At 46.7% G+C, this 17780-nt stretch overlaps 1 long non-coding RNA gene across 2 annotated transcripts in view; it reads right to left on the reverse strand.

The window, feature by feature from the left end:
- The window catches only part of LOC111562325, a 202153-nt gene that overhangs the window by 78099 nt on the left and 106274 nt on the right, over positions 1–17780 (reverse strand). The window contains exons 3-5 of one of the 2 annotated variants that reach the window (XR_006585696.1): positions 11238–11426; positions 7367–7447; positions 4054–5802 (exon numbers count right to left, since the gene is read on the reverse strand). This is a non-coding gene — a long non-coding RNA (uncharacterized LOC111562325). Of the gene's footprint in view, positions 1–4053; positions 5803–7366; positions 7448–11237; positions 11427–17780 lie in introns of those variants that run through there. The other variant, XR_002745522.2, reaches the window with a different exon arrangement.

A 17780-nucleotide genomic window follows, 5' to 3' on the forward strand; every position in this document is an offset into this window, starting at 1 on the left:
CCTTTGCCATCTCTCCTTGTCCGCAAATGCCTGATTCTACTCTTCCAGCTGCTTGCTCTCGATTTCTCTCTTTCCCTCATTCTCCAGTCCAGCAGCAAATCCTTCTGGATCCACCTTCAAAATAGAATCCAGAACGGAACTACTTCTCAGCATTCCCACCACCGCCATCCTGGTCCAAACCACTATCGTGTCTTGCCTGGAATACTGTAGCAGCTTCCTGGATCTCCTTGATCTAACCTTTGTCCCCCTAAGATCTACCTTCAACGCAGCTGCTACAGTGGTTCCTGTTCAGGAAATCGAATAATGGAACGGTACCACTCCTCTGTTCCACTCGTCCCCACCTCATGCAGAGGAAAGCCAAAGCCCTCACTATGACCCCTAAGGACCTGTGTGATCTGATGCCTTACCCCACAGCCTGCTCCCCACCTGCTGCCCCCCCCCAGCCACCCTGCACTCCTGCTTTCCTCAGACACTCCAGGTGGAGCCCCCCACTCCAGGCCTTTGCCCTGCCTAGAATCTTCTCTTACCCAGTGGCCTAACCTCCTACAGGCCTCAACTTAAAAATCACCTTCTCAGAAACAAATTCCCTCATCATCCCAAACTCTCTACACATTTCATATCTCCCTTTCCTGAATTAATTCTTTTATCCTTAGTATTTATCTCTACCTAAAATATTACGTATTTTACTTATATCGTTGCGTATGGTCGGTTTCTCCCAAGAGAATGTAGGCTCCATGAGGGTGGAGATCTTGGGGGCTTTTCCCCCATTACTACCACCCCAGTGCCCAGGGCAGCGCCTGGAGCACAGCAGGCACTCACTAAATGTTGGTTGAGCAGGTGTATGAATGAATAAATGAATGAAGTATAGAAATACATGTGGACATAAATATATGAAATATCTGGAGGAACTATACCAGAATTATAAATAACTTTTATGTCACTTTAACTATCTCTTTCAGGATTTTTCTAAATGTTCTGCAATCAACTTTGATTACGTGATATAACCGTAATGTTTATTTATAAGATTTTTAAAATTTCTCTTCCCAAAAAGACTTCCCTTCTAATACTTCCACGAGTTAACAAGGAAATCCTACTCCCAAAATAGCCCTGGGAGCTGCCAGATATCAGATTACCCCATTTCGCCCTCAGCTCTAGGGAATCCAGAGGGAGAAACGTGAAATGAACAGGTCAGAGATGTCACTGGGGTAGAGAGAGTGACTGCTCTCCTGGGACCTTAAAGGAACCCCAACCTACGTTGGTCTCATCTGGGAACACATCAGAAAAGCAACTTCTTGGTCTCCACCCCATGGTTTGACCTCCAGGTGATTCTGATCTACCCGAAGCTTTGAGGTCGGTACATCCAAGCCATTCAAAGCAGGATCACTGGCGGGAGCAGGGCCGTGGAAAACAATGTGGGGTCAGTAAGAGCGGAGGAGGTGGAGGCGACAGAAAGTAAGTGTCTTCCTAGGTGCAGGCACAGAAAAATAGGACAACCGCCAGAAATGTGATAGATTTGTCAAAGTATGTGATAACACCTCAAGAATTGGACCCGATTCTGTGTTTGCTCACGTTGTATACGCATTGCCCGGCAAGGAGCCCAGAGGCATATTAAATATTTGTTGACTGAATTAAAAGCGAATATATGAATGAATTAGCCATATAAATTATGTAACATAACATGGTTTCATTTGTGCTATGATAGTAAAAATTGCAGATTTTCCCTCAGGATTGGAAATGAGAACCTCAGAAAACCTCCAGTGCCTATCTTACCGAGCAGCTCCCCACCGGGACCCCCCAAGGCCTTGGGACCCCCTCGAACTCTCCAGCCCCAAGACGCCTGTAGCCCAGACTGCCGGATCAAATACAGGCTACTCGGTTAAATTCGAATTTCAGGTAAGTAGCCTATCTTCTTGTATAGTATATCCCGAATATTGCATAGGTCATACTTATGTTCGAAAAATTATTTGTCGTTCATCTAGAATTCAAATTTAACTGGGAACTTTGCATTTTTATTTGCTAGGTCTGGCAACTTCACTGTGGGCTTACCTCTGTCCTTGGAGCAGGCCAAGAAAAGCCTCTTTATAACTGTGATCTGTGCAGAACAGTGAAGGTTACAGCCTCCCGCTGCTCCTTCTTTACCCCCAGAAACACACAGCCTTGTCTTCAAAGGCTCAAGGCTTTGCTCATTTGAACGATGTGTGCATGCACTCCCCCGTGCACATTTGGTCTGTTCCCTTTGCTTTGGCTCTTCGTTCCATCCCTACCTAGAGCCTTCCATCTTCCTTTTAACTCCATCTCGTGCTTTGAGACTCATTAACTCTCCAGGGAAAGCTTTCCTGGAAAACACATAGACACACACACACACACACACACACACACACACACACACGGAGTCCAAACGAAACTCTTCCCTTCGCCTGTGCACACATCTGTTCCAGCAGTTAGCACCCTCAAGAGGGAAACTCCGGTACGTGTGCCTGTCTCCCCGACCAGGCATCCAGAGCCCTGGGGCAGGACTGTGCTTGTTCGTGGCTCTGGGGCCAGCACTCTGTCCAATATCCGGCTTCCAAACAGCGTTTGATAAATAAATGAACAGGTGGGTACACAGCAGCTTCTCAGGAAAAACAAAAATGTCCAGCTCTTTGGAGAGCAATGAAGAACTCATGGGGAAGGGGGGCGTCCTTGCGGGTGTCTGCCTTAGACAATCCAGGGACCTCGCGGCCAGGGAGAGCATACCTGTCCCGGAACGGCAGCCCTGGGCCCAGCAAAGCACTTGGCACACAGGTAAGACTCGGGTCGTTCTCCCCACCCGGTCCGCCTGTGGACAGGAGACCTGACGACCAAACGTGGCCACGCTCATTGGCCGGCAGCTTTGTTGGGCCCTCTCAGCACTGGTCATGAACTACACGTGGCTTTCCTCCCCCCATTTCATACATTCTCCAGCTCACTCTACTAAGTTTAGTCTAAGTTGGCGCCCATTAAACTAGGAACCAAGTTCTCCTCACTCCGCCTCTTCTCATCTCTCAGCCCGAGAGACCATTTCCTTGCTGGAGGGTAACTTGGATTTCCCTCCTAACTGATGCACGGGTCCCGAACACCTGCATCTCACGCTATCCCATGAAGCATCTCCCAATTAGAGCCAAGGAGGACAATGAAAATCAAAGCCTATATGTACATGGAGAATTACACATTCAATGGCAACAACAATACTGGGTCATGGGCTGGGTTGTTAAATCACTGAACATACCCATCCCGTGCAGAAAAACAAGAACGCACTGCTGAGACATTTATGCTGAGATTTAAAATGGCTGGAGCTGAAATAGCCAGAGGCAAGTGTCCCAGGACACCTTTCACCCTGGCTCCAGTGCCCCAACTCAGAGCCAGGAAAGGCGGCTTTTCTTTTCTTTTCTTTTTTACATTTATTTTTGAGAGAGAGAGAGAGAGCTCTCAGCACAAGGTCCAGCATGGGGCTCAAACCCATGCAATGTGAGATTATGACCTAAGCCAAAGTGGGATACTTAACCAACTGAGCCACCCAGGTGCCCCTAAGGGAAGGAGCTTTCAGCACTTGCCAGGTAATACCCAGGGCAAAAATGTGTCCCAAGAGATGATAGAGCGATCTGTGTGGCTTCAGTATGAGGCTAGAGAATGCAGGGGAAATTTGCTTCTTCTTCTAAACTTTGAGTATTAATTCTAGCCTATAGGGAAGAGGAAGGCTCTGTTATATCAGGAAACAGAAACAAGCTTAACTTCTTTTGCATCCACCCTGTGCTTCAAGCTTGGTGTTGATGGGTCTCACTGCTGAGGGCGGCTCCCATTGGGACTGAGGACAACTATTCTGCACTCTTTTTAGATGACAAGTTGGTCCCGAGATTTAAGCGACCTGACAGCCGCTTCTGAGTCACCGTTTCTTCATGACCAGAACCACCTGGCGAGGTCCACCACCTCTCCTGCCCTGGCACTGTCTGCCTTTATCTTTTCCACCGGCTGACGGGTGCAAACCATGCAAGTCCAAAAGTCACTTGATCTACGCTGCAGAACAAGAGGAGGTGAATCTGAGCCACACCATCGGTGGCAAGATGCCTAGCACACAGCCCTCACGGCTCAAGGGTGCCACAGACAGATGAGCTCACGGAGGGGGACCGAAAGGGACCTCAAGGCCTCTGGCTGCCATACAAAAGCTTCTGCCTCTCACCGTTCTCCCATAGATTCTCAAGGATGGGCAGGGCCTAAAATGAGGAGGGACCCACCCAACAGAGGAACTTACAGAAGCCTCCTTCTCTTCCTTACCCGAGTCTTGTTCAGAATGGGCAATGGGGGAGCCTGGGTAAGAGCAGTGCATTTCCTGACTCCCCACATCGGTCAGTCGAGAGGACCCCGGTAGAACTCCTCAAGATCCTTTGGTTTTATGAGTTCTTCCTTTTTCTCTTCTCCTACGGCTTTAAGTCCCCAAAAGGCCACAGCTGCTTAAGAGCATTGCGCATAACACATCCTTATTTGTGGGTCTTGAGAGAGAGAACTCTCTCAAGCCGTGCCCTGCTCTAAAATTGGAAGTCTGTTGCCATTCTGGAGTGCTCCAAAGCAGGCACAGGCCAAGGGCCTTCTCATAGAGGCTTCCTCTTCCAGTGGGAACAAAATAGAAGATAGGTAAAACTAGCTGAGAACTGTAAGCCTCCACGAATGACTCAACCCCCCAAAGACAATTCAGGCAGAGACACTTTTTTCATCCCTAATGAACCATAAAATTGCTTCACATCTCCATTTCACTCTCACTCAGAGGACATGTTCTCCTTTTGTTCCAGATATGGGGGAGGTAGGGTCAGTCTTCTCACAAAACCAGGCTGTGGACTTCAGATGTCAAAGTTTCTGGAGAAGAGAAATGGCCACCGTCTCCTCCTCCGCAGACAACCTCCAGTATCCCTACTCTTAGTACGCTCAGCAGAGTACAAGGTACACGGCCCATTGCCCCCTCCTCACCCCTAGTCCGCCATAATGGTATCCTGCAACTCCCTACAGAGAGTGCGAGAGGAGGCAATGCTCGCCGAGCATTAACCATGTGCCAAGCAGTGCGCCATTGCCTTTACCCCTTTACCTTACTAAACACCACAACAATGCCAAGAAGTAGGACTTCTTGTCCCCTTTTATGATGAGCCAGTGAGTTTCCAGCTGCCTCCAGCTCACAGCAGTGGAGCCAGAAGGTAGTCTGAGGGGACATAAAGAGACCTCTTTCCGGATGGCTCAAGACTTGCTTTGTGATTTTTCTAAAACTCACTTAAACTCCATGTTGGAGCTATTAATATTATTAGTCCTCCTACATTGGAATAATCTTGGCTGTTCGTCCTCTCCCCATCTCCCGTTCCCTCATGCTGTGGTGCTTCTGAATTAGATAATGTCTACAAGGCTCCCCAAGTTCCTTGAAGGGGAGTTTTTGATAAACACGAGTTATTAACCTTCAAAGCACCCAGAGTTTTGGGTGAAGAAGTTATAAAAATTATCATAAAGGCCTGCTGGGGTTTGATCATGAACAGAAGCTTTATTGAGGCTTCAAAAACTTCCTTTTCTTCCAAGGGCAAAGGTGAACCCCCCACCCCCACCCCAGCTCGAATGGACACTCATTCCAACACTAGTCCCTGGCTCTTCCCTCTTCCGATCTAAGGGAAGGTCAAGTGCCTCTCTCCACAGCCTTCTGCAGGGGATTCATGGAGACTCTGAGCAGCAGGTGGCCGAGGCCCCTGTGCAACACAGCTCCATCATCCTCTGGCTCTGTCTCCTGAGGTGCAGCGGCAGTGATGCTGTGACTGCCTGGCGGGAGAGAAGATGCCACCGCTGAGAAGTCGAGACCCAGAAATCTCAGTATTTGAAAGGTGTCTCATTTCTCACCGCTCTGCCCTCCTCACGCTGACAGTGTGATTATCACAGGCAAGCAGGACTCAAGCTATGCCTCTCCTCTGAGACCGCACCATGCTCGGGAGAGGCGAAAGAGAAGGGAGGAGGGAACGAATGGAAACGGCCCACCTCCTTGGCTGGATGTAGACAGCCTGACTGTTCCGGATTATTCCAATGCTGGGCCAGGAGCGGGAATGGAAGGAAGGGTGTGAGGCCCAATGGCAAAGTAGCCATCCCACTAGCGATGACCCCCTACCACAATGCATAGCTCAGCCTTTGGCTTTGCTCTGGGTTCACGGTGCACCAACGTGGACGACACGGGGCCGCTGACATCTCCGTGGACCGCCCGGTGCTCGGGGCTGTGGTGGCTACAAAAGACCCCGGCTACCACCCCCACTTTCAAGGTTCTGTCGAGCCAAACGACAATAAACTTGAGGTGAGGGTAGGACAGAAGGCACCTAACCATCACTCTAAGACTTGATAGGTCTAGACTGCCTGCACTAGCTGCCACAAATCTTATATGCATAAAACCTATGCCCTCCCAGGAAGAATGGCAAAGGGCAATTTGGGGGACTGGGGCATGAACTCCAGAATTCCAGAATGAAGACTCTTGAAAAAAGAGAAAGAATAAAAATGTCTCCTGTCTTTGGAAGAAATATAAATAAGGGGCTCCTGGGTGGCTCAGTCGGTTGAGCGTCCGACTTCGGCTCAGGTCGTGATCTCGCCGTCTGTGAGTTCAGGCCCCGCATCAGGCTCTGTGCTGACGGCTCAGAGCCTGGAGCCTGTTTCAGATTCTGTGTCTGCCTCTCTCTCCTCCACTCATGCTCGCTCTCTCTCTCTCTCTCTCTGTCAAAAATAAATACACATTAAAAAAAAAATTTTTTTTTAATATAAATAAGAGAGGGGACTTTGTCTAGAGGGAAGAGAAATCCAAGTTGAGGGTCCTGGGCTCTTTCCAAATCAGTGGTTTAAGGTTAGCAGAAAGGACCACTTTTGAGGGAAGTATTTGGTTGGGTTGTTTTTTATTTTTAAGTTGATTTATTTATTTTTGAGAGAAAGAGACAAATACAGAGAGAGAATCCCAAGTCAGCAAACTCACAAACCGTGAGATCATGACCTAAGCCGAAATCAAGAGTTGGATGCTCAACCAACTGAGCCCCCCGGGTGCCCTGAAGGCAGTATTTGTAAATGTCCCCCAATCCCAACCCAGAGCAACTTCACCCAAGTTCCTCGAGCAAGAGAACACTGTGAGAAAATCTAGTGATCCAAGGCTTTCCCTTTAAAAGCTACAACACAGAAGGAGAGCAAATTCTTTGCCGCCCATAGCCCACCCAGGCCTTCTATGGTCCCCACCAAATGAGGTCCCCGGGCCCTGTCCGGGAGATCTGTGTTCACAGTGGCTACAAGAGAGCTGTTCTGGCCTTCGATGCACGTGCTGCTGCTTTAGAGACAGAGGAAATGGGTGCCCAAGTCATTCTACCTGAGAAGGTTCCAGCGAGGAGAGGTTCACAGATCACGGTCGCTAAGCTGTGTGTCGTGCTCCCTCGATTGTGCCGTGTGGCTGCAAAAACAAATAGCACATTTTCGTGACCATTATGATTACTATCCATCTTTGACTAGGCGTGCGAAAACCTAAGAATTCTGTAATCACACGCATGTGGACCCAAATACCTATATGCCTTGAGCGAGGTAATTAGCCTCAGTTTCCTCATTAATAAAATGGGGTGGCAACTGCATCGACTTCATGGTACCATGGTGAGGTCTGACTTTGTGCATGGCTGGTAAAGCACCCAGCATAGTGCCTGGCACAGGGTGAGCAGTCAATACAGACGAGTAGCTCTAATTGGTGACTAAGCAGCAAGCAAGATAATACTAACGGTATAAAAGGAATCTAGAAGAAGGAGAAAGGGGGTGGTTGAAACATCTTCCTTTTCTCAGCTGAGGGCAGCTTTTGCAGGTAAGAAGAAAAGGAGGACCCCAAATCAGAAAGCCTGATAGCCCAGCTACGTGGAAGATGAGCCAGGTTAGAATAGAAAGCGGTAAGCGGCAGGAGAAATGGAGCTGCCTTGCAAAAACAACCTTGAACTTCGGGCAGGATTGGATCAGCTACAAAGGCCACGGGAGGCCCCCGCTGATGTCCAGACTCTGGGCCCTCTGGATTCATCAGTGGGTGGTGGTACACGTCCTGGGATGGAGAAGTTCACTTCTGGGCCACCACCCATTAAAATATATATATATTGTATATTTATATTATTTATATTATATATATATATATATATATATTATATATATGATATATATAATATATATATATAATTTTAGAGAGAAAGATAGAGAAAGAGACAAATACAGAGAGAGAGTCCCAAGTCAGCACGGAACCCGACATGGGCTCAAACTCACAAACCATGAGATCGTGACCTGAGCCGAAATCAAGAGTTGGATGCTCCACCAACTGAGCCCCCCTGAAGGTGCCCTGAAGGCAGTATTTGTCAATGTCCCCCGGTCCCATCCCAGAGCAACTTCACCCAAGTTCCTTGAGCGAGAGGACCACCCCTCCAGCCCCACTCCGGTCCTCCTGACCGTGGCTGGAGCCCTCAGAACACAGTGCTAGGCAAGCTCCAACTCATGCAGGGACAGGAGGCCCCCCCCCCAGAGATCTGAAAATCCTCAAGTCATCGCCTGACCCCCAAAATAATTACCAAACTGCCTTTTCTAGAGCGCCAGCCCAGGGAGCGGGCCGTGTGTGTTCTCTGTTCACTGCACGGCTCACCTTGAAACCCCACTCCTGGAGAAACAGCTCATTTTTCTCCACCTCCAATAAAGGAAGCCTCCGCATATTAAGAGAAATGTCCTGCGGACGGGGGTGCTCGGGAGGGGGCCGTCTTGATTAAAGCAAGTTGTTCTGCCAAGAAGTCTTGAATATGCTCTCTTGGTCTGGGGCCGTTAGTGCAGTGCGGAGGCAGCAGGCGACATGAATTGCCTTTTATCTAATTGGAAAACTCCCACCGCGTTTAGAAGTGCTCATTTAGACAGGCAGATCAATAAAAGAAATGGGGAGCGGATGGCCACGGAGATGTTATGGAGACAAGCCGGTCCTCCATACATCTGCCTAATAAAGATGAACTCATCCTGGTTGCGGCAGAAACAGGAACACCCTCGCGGCTCCAGACTGCAGCGGGTCCGTTTGTTTTCAGTGAGCAGACCCTTCTCACGAGCAGCGGGCAAGAGACCTCTTTCCCTTGTCTCTCTATCGGGATTCGAGAGCTCTGGTGGGAGGGAAGGGAGAGGAAGGAAGAGGGAACCTGACTTGGGTTTTTCTAGCATCTACCCCAAAGGGCATTCCCTCAACCCAGACAACAGCGGAATAGAACAGAAGGCAGAGATCCAAGGAAAAGGACAGAAAGAGAGACAAGCGAGGAGAGGGATCGGGCTCCCTGGCCATCGCCTATCATTTCATCCAACACAAGTCTCACTGCACAATAATGTGCACTTACGAGCTTCTGTGTCAGGAACTCCCCGGTTGAAAGAAACCTCTGTTCCCCATGTCTCTCTTGTTCATCGTTGGGTCAGGGGCTCTGAGATCTCTTCCTCGTTCCCACATCACCACCCTCATGACCTCCGAACTGTCCCTGCCTTTGCTCTTGTCCCCACTCTCTCCCCCACCCCCCGTCCCATACACAGGAGGCTTAACTGCTGAGCCCTTGTCTCATTTCAAACCCCAGCCTTTGTTCCAGGCCACAGCATCGAAGCTGATTCCCTTCAAAGGAATCAAACTGCTCTGTGGCTGAAGGGCCAGAAATAGAAGTGGAGTGTGTGTGTGTGTGTGTGTGTGTGTGTGCGCGCGCACATGCACGCACGTGTGCCGGGCTGTAGGTATTTCATTTACACTGGGGAAATTTGAGCAAACTGGGAACCCCGCTTTTGATTCCTGTGTCCCTCCTCCGGCTCCTGCAGAAGTTCCTCTCTGGCCGAGGGCTGTGGGAGGAAACCCGCTGACACTCAGCTTTCATAATGGCCTTTTCTCTTGCACAGCCCTATGGCGAAGGCACAGACTCGTACCTGGGCCATGGGTCGGTTGCCATGGAAATCACTGCAGAGTCACAAATAAGGGGGTATTATGTTCTCTCAGCAGGACCAGAAGAGAACCAGAAGCTAGAGAGAGAAAAAGGAAGAGGGGGACAGAGCTGGAGAGAGAGTGAGAAAGAGAGAGAGAGAGAATAGAAATGCTTGCTGTCAATAGCAAGCTCGAAAGGAAACAAATAAAGCAACGGGGTGCTGTTTGGGAGAAAGCAGGCTTCGGACAGGGTGGGACAAGAATAGGGGAATGACATTGTTTTCTGTAAGGGAAGTCTTTCATTTTCGGGGAGAGGGAGGGAAGCCCATTCTAAGTGAGCCTCCTGTACTGTCCTCTCTTCTGCTGGCTTTATGCTCTCCCTCCTCCTTGGGTAATGGTGGAAAAGGCCTGCAGACGAATGGCTGGGGGGAAGGAGCAGGAGGCAGAAGGGAGGGAGGTGAGCCAAGCCATTTCTCTTTCCCTCTCTGCCCTCAGCAGAAACCCTGAGGCCTGGCAGTCCCTAGGTCTCTAATAAGTTCCATGCCAAGTTTCCACCCTTCCTCCCAGCTTCCACCCAGCCCGCCAAGATCTCAGCACCCTTAAGATTTTTCTCCCAATAGGGACGCCTGGGTGGCTCCGTCTGTTGAGTGTCCGACTTCAGCTCAGGTCATGATCTCACAGTCTGTGAGTTCGAGCCCTGCGTCGGGCTCTGTGCTGACAGCTCAGAGCCTGGAGCCTGCTTTGGATTCTGCCCCTCCCCTGCTCATGCTCTGTCTCTCTCTGTCTCAAAAATAAATTAAAAAAAAAAACAAAGATTTTTCTCCCAATAGAGTGCCTCTGGAGGGAGAGTGGCCACATTGTCTTCCTAAGGTCACTTTTCATTCAAAGCTACGTTGGTTTCCTCCCTGTTGACAAGAATCTGGGAATCAAGACCTTGATCCAGACTCGACAAGCAAATAAAAAGCACCAAGCTTATTTTGACCAAGCCATGAGACTTGATATAGGGCAAAGAATTCTAAAATTCTGTCTTTTCCATTCTTGTTTTTTTTTTTTTCAATAGATGAATATACAGTAAAGCCTCGGTTTGTGAGCATAATTCGTTCCGGAAACATGCTTGTAATCCAAAGCAATTGTGTATCAAAGCAAGTTTACCCGCAAGAAATAATGGAAACTCAGATGATTCGTTCCACAACCCCAAAATATCCATATAAAAATGATTACAATACCATAATATAATACAAAGCAATAAAGAAAATACAAAATATAAAGAAAAATAAACAAATTCACCTGCACTTACCTTCGAAACCCTTCATGGCTGGTGTGAGAGAGACCAGGGAGAGAAGGGTTATTGTGTAGGATGACGTCCACCATCATCAGCGGATGTTGACTGCCGTAGAGTATCAATAAACTCTTGTCATAGACTGTGTTTAATGTAACTGGCAATAAGGCAGCCGAGGCAAGGGGCTATATCCGCAGGCAGCCTGACCTAGAATGAAGCAAAGCATTCCTAAGGTTACTCGTATCTGGAAAAGCAAAGGACTGTCCGTAGGTGCTTTGAAGTGACAAAAATACATGAGTGGGCACCTTCCAACCTCCTGAAAAATCACTGATTCCTGCCAAACACCATGGCCTGAGACCGAGCATCCGGGTATGGGAGATGATCACCCACAATCCCCCAGAGAAAGGGGGAGGGGGGGTGAGAAGACCCGTTGGCTCAGCTGTGATCATGTGACATTTGGCGTCACGTACTACTCGTATCACAGGACATCCCTTGTTTATCAAGCGAAAATTGTTTAGAGATATTTGCTCGTCTTGCCGAACACTCTCAGAGCAAGTTACTTGCAATCCAAGGTTTTACTGTATACAGATTTCAGTGGACACAATGCTTCTGGAGAACACGTAAAAAGTTTCCCATGATCTCCCAGTCCATTATCAAGATAACCAGATTTTCAAAACCACTGCAATTTTACCTGCTTCCTCTGAGCCTCACATCTTATATGGCGGCCACCACCGCTAGCTCTGCCTGGTCTGGTGTCTATGCAAAGCTTCTTTTTAATACAGTTTGGGTAGCACTAAACGTCTTGCCAGTCTAGAATTTTCTCCCACATCAAGTAACATCGATGCCTAAAATCCCGCCTTCGTGTTATCCCTTTCTCTATTCAAAAAATCTGTCTATTCAAAAACCAAATGTGAGGACAATCTTCCCTAACTTCTCAGTATGAATGTGTTTGCAGATTAGCTGAATAAGTGAAACTTGGGATCAATACATACTGACACGCAGTGGGGGCAGGACAGTCATGTCTGTCTCCTTAATAATGGGAAATATTTGATGTGGAACCCAAATGCATGACTTATTGAAAACATGACCCAATCACATGACCCCCAGACACTTGAGGATTACCATAGGTGCTTGAGGGAAAGAGGAGGAGAAAATATCCCGGGTGAATGTTTTCAGCCTTGGACCCCCATCTTGATGAGTTGAGCTAGACCACATGTCCCCATGTCACTCAAAGGTCTTCTTCAGTGCCCTAGATGTAGATTCTTGGCTGATCTGTCCCTTAATCTTCAACCACCAACTCATCTTGACCTTGACAAAGTCGGGGAAATGATACTCTTCCTCCCTATGGTCTTTCCAAGATGGGTATAGTCTCTAACCGGGAGCAGCCTCAGACTCCCCTCACGGTATTATCACCATGGAAGTCCCAAGAGTCGCCAAACAGGTGAAAGAGGTTAAAGGCTTTCTCCCATCTCTCTGAATATTTCCTGACGTGCACAATGGCTCCAGACTAGCCATGGTCCTCACCCAAACCTGTACTTCTTGCCCTCCAGTGTGGAGTGGGAGATAGAGGGGTGGGCCTTGAACTAACTCAAGAGGCTAACTGCAGAGTCCAGGGGATCATCCTGGGAAGGCAGCCAACAGCCAGTCATCCAAGGCCTCCCCAGGTCCCTGGAGTAATGGAAGAGTAGAGAAACCACCTTTTTGATTGGGACTGGTAATAATTTGGTTAATCAAAAACGTGGCTACAGCAGGGAGTCATAAAAAAAATAAAAGAGATGCATAATACTCATAAATAGTTTATTGTAGCTTCAAATATAAATATGCTCATTCTGCTAACTTTTTATGTAGGGCCAAGATATTTCCTCTGAATATCAGAACATTGATAAAAGTTCTGCCTCGGGGCGCCTGGGTGGCTCAGTTGGTTGGGCGTCCGACTTCAGCTCAGGTCATGATCTCATGGTCCATGAGTTGGAGCCCCACGTCGGGCTCTGTGCTGACAGCTCAGAGCCTGGAGCCTGCTTCCGATTCTGTGTCTCCCTCTCTCTGGCCCTCCTCCGCTCACACTCTGTCTCACTCCCTCTCTCAAAAATAAATAAACATTTAAAAAAAAAAAAGTTCTGCCTCATCTTTCTTCAAAAGCCACATTCATAACTCATCATGTACAATTTCTAGCTTCTATTTCTTTAAAGCAAAGTAACAATTTAAAAACAATTATGAGGTGATCTGAATGCAAAAATCCTTCCATGTCTTTCTATTTCTCTGCAATCATCGATGGCCATCTCGCCCATACCTAATTCAACAGCAATTTTTTAACAACTCACATTTATTGAGTCTTTGCAATGCATGCAATGTTGTTTTCATGGAAACAGCCCTCTTTTCGTGCTCAACGTTTATTGGTTTACATGGCACTTAATTAAATTATACAATTACATTAGTTAACGTAGTGGATTGATTTAGTAGGGGTCGGTTAAGAGAGGTTTAACTGCTATTTTTTCTCTGAAGGCAAACTATCAACCTAAGATGTTTGCCTGGAATTGACCTTTAAAGCAAATCACATTTTAAATGTAGAGGTCAATTATCATAGATTGAAAAGTGTGTAATGAATAAGAAAATAGTTTCTAGACACAAAAACCAATTAAGGTAAGGTGGGACCTCTGGCGTGACAGAAGGAGGAGGTCACCAAATCCCCTCGCTGGAAGCAAATGAAATACTGGACAATATTACCAAAACAGCTCTTTCAGAACTCTGGAAAGCAACCAAAGACATCCAACAAACTGGCAAGATTTATTCGTTAAAAAAAAAAATCGGGGGGCACCTGGCTGGCACAGTCAGTTAAGTTTCTGACTCCTGACTTCGGCTTGGGTCATGATCTCGCGGTTCGTGAGTTCAAGCCCCGCATCGGGCTCTGCGTAGAGCCTGCTTGTAATTCTCTCTCTCCCTCTCTTTCTGCCCCTGCCCCACTCGTTCTCTCTTTCTCTCTCTCTCTCAGTAAATAAATAAATATTTTTTTGAATGACTTTGGGTAAGAACGGTAGGAATCCACAGCTCTGTCTGCCTGTGGCTGATCCCATCAACCCACCGTCCCCGCTAGGATCAGTTAGGACAGGAATTCTAATAAGTGGAACAGGCTGTGTGTGACCAGCAGCTCACTGCCAAAAAGGGGTGACCTGACTTGGAGCTAGAGCGGAAAATCTGGTACTCAGTGTGTGACAAGTGTCAACCTCAGTGATGAACAAACAAAGAAGATCAGTCATCACAATAGTCTGAGGTGGGGGTCCTATTTGGAGCAAACATCAGACTAGAGAACCAGCCACAAATTGAATAGGGACACACAAGAAGTGAGACACTCCTGGAAGAACCTGGCAATCTTTCCACCTACGTCTCTGGCTGACCTGGAGCGGGCATGTGCATGTGCAGGAGAGACCAGAAGGCACCTATGGAAAGGGTGCATATATACATATATATGTAAGTGTGCATATATATATGTACATATTTTTTGAGTGAACAAAGACATTAGCAGCCACACACTACAAGGAAGACCTATTTCGTGGGAAAGCTGCTGAAGGCAAACAAAAACCCTCTGGGCGTAAAAATCAGAATCCACGCTTGCTACCATAGCATGCCTACAATTTCAAGTTTTGGACCAAAAATTGTGAGATATAAAAAAATAAAATGAAAAAGTGTGACCCATGTGCAGGAAAAAAGCAGATGAGAGACGTCGTCTCTGAGCGTCCCCAGATGCTGGACGTAGCAGGCAAAAAGTGCAAAGTAGTTATTATAAGCACATCAAAGAATGAAAGGAAATGGTGTTTTCAAAATTGAAGAAAAACTTGATGACAGTAATCCAAAAATCGAGAATCTCAATAAGTGGATAGAAAATATTATTTAAAAGAACCAAAAAAGTTCTGGAGGTAAACACACACACACACACACACACACACACACACACACACACACTAAATAAGAGTAAAAATTCCCTAGAAGGGTAAGCAGCAGTTATGAGACGGAAGAGGAAAGAATTGGTAAATTTGAAGAGAGAGAGATAGCAATTAATCAACCTAAAGAATCTAAAGAGATGGATAAGAAAGACAAAAGAAAAATGAAGTCTCAGAGACCCATGGGACAACATCAAGGACAACAGCACAGGTGTGAAAGGAGTTCCTTTAAAAAGGAGTTCCTTAAACTCAATAAAATAAAACAGAAACAAAAAGGAAGAGGAAGAAGGAAGAAAAGCAGGAGAAAACAGAGAAATGGGTAGAAAACTTTTTTGACAAAATACTGTCCAAAACTTCACAAATGTAATTAAGAGCATTAACCCATAGATCTAAGAAAAATTTAGGAGAAACTCTTCATGACCTTCAGTTAGGCAATGAGTCCTTGGCTATGATATCAAACACACTCTCAAAAAAGGGGAAAAATGATAAATTAGACTTCATTAAAATTTAAAATTTGTCACTTCAAAAAACACCCCTAAGTAGGGGCGCCTGGGTGGCGCAGTCGGTTAAGCGTCCGACTTCAGCCAGGTCACGATCTCGCGGTCCGGGAGTTCGAGCCCCGCGTCAGGCTCTGGGCTGATGGCTCAGAGCCTGGAGCCTGTTTCCGATTCTGTGTCTCCCTCTCTCTCTGCCCCTCCCCCGTTCATGCTCTGTCTCTCTCTGTCCCAAAAAAAAAAAAAAAAAACAACACCCCTAAGTGAATGAAAAGACAGGGCCGGGAGAAAATGTTTGCAAAGCATGCATCCAGATACATAACGTACTCTTAAAGCTCAATAACAAGAAGACAATCCAGTTTAAAAAGCAGGAAAAAGATTTGAAAATACTTCACCAAAGATATGCAAATTGCTAATAATCACATGAAAAAATGCTGGATATTTTTACTCATGGAGTAAATGGAAATGAAAACCACAGTTAAATACCACTACGCGCTCCCTAGAATTTCTACAATCAGAAAAAACAAACAGAGGCGCCTGGGCGACTCAGTCAGTTAAGCGTCTTCTGCTCAGGTCGCGACCTCACGGTTTGCGGGTTCAAGCCCCGGACGGGCCCTGCACGGATAGTTCGGAGCCTGCTTCAGATCCGATCTCTCTCCCTCTTCCACTCGCGCTTTCTCACTCTCAAAAATAAATAAATAAATCTTTGAAAACCAAACAAACAATACCAAGTGTGAGTGAGGACGTGCTGGGACAAGCACCCTCCGGTGATGCTGGTGGTGATGTAAAACGGTACAGCAGTCCTACTCCTAGGAATCTACCCGAGAAAAATAAAAACACGTGTCCACACAAAGACTTACACACAAATGTTCTCAACAGCTAACAAACTGGAAGCATTTCAAATATCCATCAACTAGTAAATAAATAAATTGTGACATACCCGTACCATGGGATTGTATTCAGAAATAAAAAGGACCAAACTATCGACTTGTCCTAATATATGGATAAACCTCAAAATCCTTATGCTGAGTGAAATCAGCCCGACACAGAAGAAATCTCATCACAAGTTTCCATTTACATGAAATGTCCAGGGGCCCCTGGGTGGCTCAGTCGGTCAAGCACCTGACTCTTGGTTTTGACCCAGGTCGTGATCTCGCGGTTCATGGGTTCCAGCCCCATGTCAGTCTCTGTGCTGGCAGTGTGGAGCCTGCTTGGGCTTCTCTCTCTCCCTTACTCTCTGCCCCTTCCTGACTCGTGCTGTCTCTCTCTCTCTCTCTCTCAAATAGAATAAAAACTTTAAAAAAAAAAATGGGACACGAGCTATTTCCCCATGAGGTGTGCAGACAGGAACAGTAAAGAGCCAAACACTATAAGTCCACGGCAGTGCTACAACAATGGCTCTGGGGACACCGAGAAAAAGGGGGAGGGAGCAGGAAGAGGTAGATTAGAAAGCATTACCAAAAAAAGTCATACAGAAGCTGAGGCTCCAAAGGCACCCTTAGTTTTCATTTTATTTATATTTTTTATTTATTTGATTTTATTACCCCAGGCTCAAGTAGGGTTTATTCCAGGCATAAGAGGACAGTTCAACACTAGAAACACCAGCAATGAAACTGACCTCCCTAATAGACTGAAAGGGACAGAATAACATACAATTGACTCCGTTGACATAGGAAAAGAATTTGATAAAGTTCAGCAACTATTTCTGGAAAACGAAGTCTCTTAGCAAACCAGAAAGAGGAGAGACCTCAGAGTAGACCAAAATGCATTTCCCTGAAGACGGGACAAAGAAGAGTCCCAAGTATGCTCGCTATCTCTATTAATGCTTCACATAATACTGGAAGTCTTGAAATACTGGAAGTCAAGGCAGGGAGGAAGTAAGATGTTAAGATCAGCATGAAAGAGACAAAAGCTAAATTCTCTGTGGATGATGTGGTCGCCCGTATAGAAAAAGCAACAGTAACACACTTGACCAAGGTTGCGGGACACAAGGTCAACCTAAAAATGTAAAAATCAGGGGCGCATTGGTGTCTCAGTCAATACAGCACACAACTCTTGATCTCTGAGTTGTGAGTTCGAGCCCCATGTTGGGGGTACGGTTTACTTTTTTAAAAAAGTTTAAAAAATTGTTT

Source organism: Felis catus, chromosome C2, assembly GCF_018350175.1.
Source record: "Felis catus isolate Fca126 chromosome C2, F.catus_Fca126_mat1.0, whole genome shotgun sequence".
In the NCBI taxonomy this organism is placed as follows: Eukaryota; Metazoa; Chordata; class Mammalia; order Carnivora; family Felidae; genus Felis; species Felis catus.